Raw genomic sequence first — 6,000 nt, forward strand, 5'->3', positions numbered from 1 at the left:
TTAAAAATTGTATATATTAAAAATGATTCCCTTTATTTACTGCCTACTTAGCCATTGTGTACTTATGCTGCCACTTCTACAGGCTACTTTTATTCTTCTTAATTTAGTCTCTCCCAAAGAAATCCACCAAGCTCTTTTCAAGGAATGATTTCCTGAAAGTCTTTAATTTTATTAGGACACCATGGAATCAGTAGGTAGAAAATTGATAAATGAGACCTGGAACTCTCAAAAAGTTTTGTTTAGAACAAAAATATTGCTTTACCATATAAACTCATCCGACTTTGCTTAAGTCTGCATTCCAAGGCTAGGAAGAGGATTCTAGCAAAATATTTTCGTAAGTCAATACTATATGCCTTCCATTTTATCCCAAGTTGTTACCAAATAACAAATTTCTCTAACCTCTCCTCCCACCTCAGATAAATAGTAGAGATACAATACATTTCCTCAGCAAAGTCTGTAACATTGACCCACCTCAAGATTTAAATATGACCTTTGCCACCCTGCCAAGAGGCTTATTTTAAAATAGACATGTTTTTCTTTTCCTTTTCTCCCTTTTTTCCTCACTAACCTGGGGGTGGAGTGGGGGGGAGAGTATTACCTTTTTCCCATTATAGATGGAGTTATCTTCTGTCCTTGAGCACACACCCATCACAGGAACCAAATAATTCAGACTTCAGGGATGGCACCATAAGATCTGAGGAATGGCTATTTCCCAAATTACCAAGTCAATCACAGTTCCCCACGGGGGACACCTGCAATGAATTCTTCTTTAAAAACTTCCCATTCCCCCTGATGGACAGAATCACTGTCTCTAGGACAGGAGTCCCCTGTGTTTTTCCTTTGCTAACAAAGCAGTAGAACTTCATTTTCCTCTTCCTCAAAATTGAGTCCTTGTTTTTTGAATTGGCATTGAGAATAAGAAACAAGCTTTAGGTAACAATCTTCCAAAATTCTCACTTTTCATAGCTCAAAACTGATCTTCAGAAACTTTTTACTTGTTCTAGGTTGTGGAGGAGGCAGACCAATGTCCTGTCCCTGAGGATGCCTATACCCTAATTCTCAAAACCTGTGAAAATCTTACTTGGCAGAAAAGATGTTGCGGATGTGATTACAATTAGGACCTTGATATGGGGAGATTATCCAGGTGGGTCCAATGTAATTATAAATGATCTCATAAAAGGAATACGATAATGTCATGTTCATAAAAGGAAATGTGATGACAGAGAACTGCAAGTGAGGTCTTTGCTGGAAAAGGGCCATGAGCCAACAGAGGCTGAAAAGGGCAAAGGAATGGGTTCTCCCCCAGACTCTCCTAATATCCTTCGTATATCAAGATATTCAGCTTGGAAAATCTGGTTTCAGACTTTCAACCTCCCAAACTTTCAAAAATTAAATTTTGTTGTTTTAAGACACTAAATTTAAAGTAATTTATTATAGCAGTATTTATTAGTCTGTGAATTCATGGTAAAATTGCTTATCAAAAAATTTGCCCCACTTTTCTGATAGAAGAAGCTATTAGAATTAAAATGAAACAAGAGCTAGAAATTGGGAATGTCCCTATCAAACTGGGATGAATGTTTACCCTATATATAATACCATTGTATTTTTTTATGAGATATTGAGTTAACTTTCTTGATGATTATGCTTCCATTAAAGAATTGAATAGCCTGATAGAAATTAAGAACAAAGGCAACGTTGATCCAAATATAGAAGCTTCTTGGAAGTGTAAATTAAGCACACATTCTGAACTTCCTAATCATCATTTACTAGGGATTATTCTTTTTGAAGTCCATTGTTTACGAAACTAGGCCTTGGATGAGACTGTAGCTCAGTGGTAAAGAACTTGCCAAGCATGCATGAGGCCCTGGGTTCAGTCTGCAGCAATACACACACACACACACACACACACACACACACACACACACACACACACCCTCACACAGAACCTTGACTTTAAGTATGAATCTCTAAGTAACTAATACACTGAGGTCAAACAGGACACTGTAATGCCATAAAAAAAACAGATTGTCTCTTTAAACCATGTGGGAAACTTCAGATAAATCCCTACTGAAGTATATTCTACCAGATTTCAGAACAGTAACCCTGAAAACTGGCTAAGTCTTCAAAAGAATGTCTGAAAAACTGTCACAAGCAAGAGTAGCCTAAAGGGACAGAACACTAATATAATGTGGTGGCCTGGATGGGATCCTTGGCCAGAAAAAGGACCTTAAGGGAAAGTAAGGAAATCTGAACAGAGGATGAAGGTAGTTAATAATAATATCAATATTGTTTCAATACCTGTAACTAACAGACTATTTCAATGCTAAATTGTTAATATCAGAAGAAACAGGAAATGGGGTACACAGGAACTGTTTAGTATTTTTGTAATAACTGTAAATCTAAAAATATTTAGAGTAAATTCTAGTAAAATTAAAAAAACATGAAAGAGTTTTATGGCTGGGAGATATGAGATCTTCATACTTTTAAAATTCTGAGAGCCAATAAAATTCAAATCCAAATCCTTTATGATGAGCATTATTTTTCTTATTTTTATGATTCTGTTATCATTCAGAGTGACTTTTACTTGCCCTTTTAGCTCTAACTACTGTGGTTATGAGAGAACCAAAATGTTTGAAGACTCAGCCCTTGAAGACAGCACTCTTGCATATCTAGAAAAAATGTTTGTTTTTTATACATGTGTTCATATATTTGCTAACAGGGCATTTGTTTATCTGATATTGTAATTGGTATTTTAAAACAATTTTAGCTTCATAAATGGGGAGATGAATTCCCTAACCTCTAGGAGGAGCTCATTGCCAGCAATCTTCTCTTCATAGAAACATATACACGATCTCTCTCTCTCTCTCCTCTTTCTGTACCTCCACTCCATTTTTTTTTTCATCCTGTACTCAAAGGTAGATGGTCACAGAATTGATGCAAATCAAAGTTAAAGAAACAAACCCTCCTTCTTTTTTTTTTTTTTTTTTTAACTATGAGCAGGACCTTCCAGCAAAGATGGGCCTTAAGAGACTTAGAGACTTAGAGATGGGCCTAAATCCCCCATATATTGTTTGAATATCTCTTCTTTTCCATAAAAAGACCCAAGTTTTGCAAATGAAATCAAAGGAAAGGAGCCAAAACCATCTGTTTTATTCTGTTCTTATGTCTGTGGCGATTCCACAAGGTCTGCTTATAATGGATAGTGCATATTTACTTTTGATGGGCCAACTTTCTATTTATCTCAGAAAGTTCTCGTGACAGTAAACAGCTTGGTTAATATTCGGGGTCTTAGCCATTTCTATTTTCTTTCCATAACAGCTAAAAACAACATTTTATATCCAGAAATACATCTCTATATCAGCACATTTTCAAACGTAATAAAGGCTTATGGACAGAATAGGAAGGACTTCTTATGCCTAAGTGTCAGCTTTATAAAACCTTTTATAATCACTTTTAACACACACCCTGCATGAAGCCCCATTATACTTTAATGCTTTAATAGTATCTTTAAAATCATAGTTACTTTTCAAAAAATGGATTCTGTTTACTGAACATTTATTAATATTTTAAATGTAAATAAATACTTTTAAACTTGCTCTATGCTAAGAGCTGATATGATAAATACTTAGAGATATTGCCCATGAAAACGAAGTGTTGTGCGTCATTATTAGCTTAAGAATATGAGAACTAATGCTTCAGAAATACAAGGTCTAGATAACCTAGAAACTGGGGGATAACCCAGAGAGCCCTAGAGTAAGAAGGTTGAATGTTGAAAGTCCTGTGGATTGTTTGTTCTGCAGAGATCTGTGGCTTACCTCACAGCTTGGAAAAGGACATCTTGCCCTCATAAATGTGTCCAGCCTTGGTATGCCCCAATAATCCAAGGAGGAACTATCTATTTAAAATGAGCCTTTTAAAGCATTATGTCAGACTTTTCCTTTAAAAAGTTTTAAAGGTAATATGCAGAAGGATGTTTGAAGTTATACATTCCTCTGTTTTTTACACTCAAGTAGATGTATGTGTGTATGTGTGTATGTGTGTGTGTGTGTGTGTGTTTGAAGAAACGTACAGAAGATTATGAAAAAAAGAACACAAGTGTCTATCTGAGGGAGAGAAGGGAGAAAGATGTGTCCATGAAATAAAGAACTGTTTATGTGAAATTGATCATATCTGTGTATATATTGTAGATCGTTTGAAAAATTATTATCTTTTTCTTCCACTATTTTTCAATGAAAAATAAAGTTGCTGAGTCATATATATCATACAATTTTACCTTAGTAACTAAGAAAATAGTGGGTATTATATGTGAATATATATACTTGTATAAATATTTATCAGAAAGAAAAAAGGATCGAAAGTATATATATTGTTATTAACATTGGTAACCTCCATGAGATGAGAAAGGGAAGCAGAAACTGCTAATTAACTTGGCCTTTATACATTTTGCAATATATTATTTCACTTATTAAAAGAAGTATATGCTATCATTGTAATGGAGAAAAAGGGTTTTATTAATGATAATTAATATGGAACAACATTATGATATGATGCATGTTAAAATGGAATTAATATAATTTTTAATAAAAGCCAGGGATGTGTATGTGTCTATAAACTATGCAAAACTTGTGTGAATTTTCACCAAACTGCATAAAGCACAAAACTGATTTTAAAAGTTGTAAAGTGCCACACATTCTAAATTCACACAGCCAAAAGCAACAGAGTACAGTAGCGACCTAACATCATAATACATGGTAAAGCTGTTAGGAATAAGTAACAGAAAAAAAATAAAGAAAAATTTCAAGGCAAAAAGGTGATCTATTCTAGGGAACTAAGTCACTGATCAAACTAGACACAAAGACAGGGACTAACACTTTGGAACAATTTTGAGTTTAAATAATAATCTCCCAGTTGTAATACTCTAGTAACTAAAGTTACCTCAAAGTATGGATCAGACCAACATGATGTTGATGGAGTGCCACCTTGCAAGAAAGAAGTGTAGGTAGGCTGAAGTTGGGGTGGGTTTAAATTTTCATGTTATTGCAGTTATTGGGAAAGATAAAACCATTTAAATTTATGACCCTAATAACTTCATATTCTGTTTATACATATGTAGAGAGAGGGCTATGAGGACATGTTACCATGGTAATAAGGGTTATATCTTATTGATGGTATCATGGGAGGTTCTATTTTCTTATTTTTGTTTGTGTGAATATCTAAATTTGCTACTAAAATATATATTATTGTAGGGAAAACACTTTAAAATATTTTATCTATAATATAAATGCCACTATTAAAATATGGGGTGTTGACTTACTACCTAATATTATCTAACTCTAATCTTAACACTTACATAGAATTTCTGGAAGTTTAAAAGCATTGCCAATACGGTTTCATGTGCTAATTTTTGGTTTAGCAGAGATAAGTGCTATTTTTTAACTCTTTCTAAAACACAGTGCATAACTTTTCTTGCATTCATATAACAAAGATTTCCTGGTGACCATTTTGTGTTATGACTGATTCGAGACGGTATCTCCCCATAGTAAATACCTGCCATCTATTGCCTTTCCCTTTTTTGGGCTCGTGTTGTTAGAAAAGAATTGTCAGCTACTGGCAATATTTTTTTTCATGACACCTTTAGCATCTTACAGAAAGTATGTAATAAAAAAGTCAACAGGTTACCAGCACAAACCATACCTTCCACGCTGATGATCAGTAGAACTTCAACATAGAATATATTTCTTTGCCCATCATTTCCAGAGGTGTTCATTGCCAGATATTTGGGTTTTCACAACAATATTCTTTGGAACTAATCGTTTTTAACTCTGAAATGTTTTCCTAACCTAGATGTACTTTTATGGTATATGAAGTAATGCATACATGCTATAATTAGTCTATGCATTAAACGTCAAGCTTATTCTAAAACCCACATAAGTGTTATGAGGTATTCTTTCCATTTCAAAGGAGGAGAACTGATAGACATTAACAAGGTAGAGATCAGAA

This window comes from Sciurus carolinensis, chromosome 7 (assembly GCF_902686445.1).
Source record: "Sciurus carolinensis chromosome 7, mSciCar1.2, whole genome shotgun sequence".
In the NCBI taxonomy this organism is placed as follows: Eukaryota; Metazoa; Chordata; class Mammalia; order Rodentia; family Sciuridae; genus Sciurus; species Sciurus carolinensis.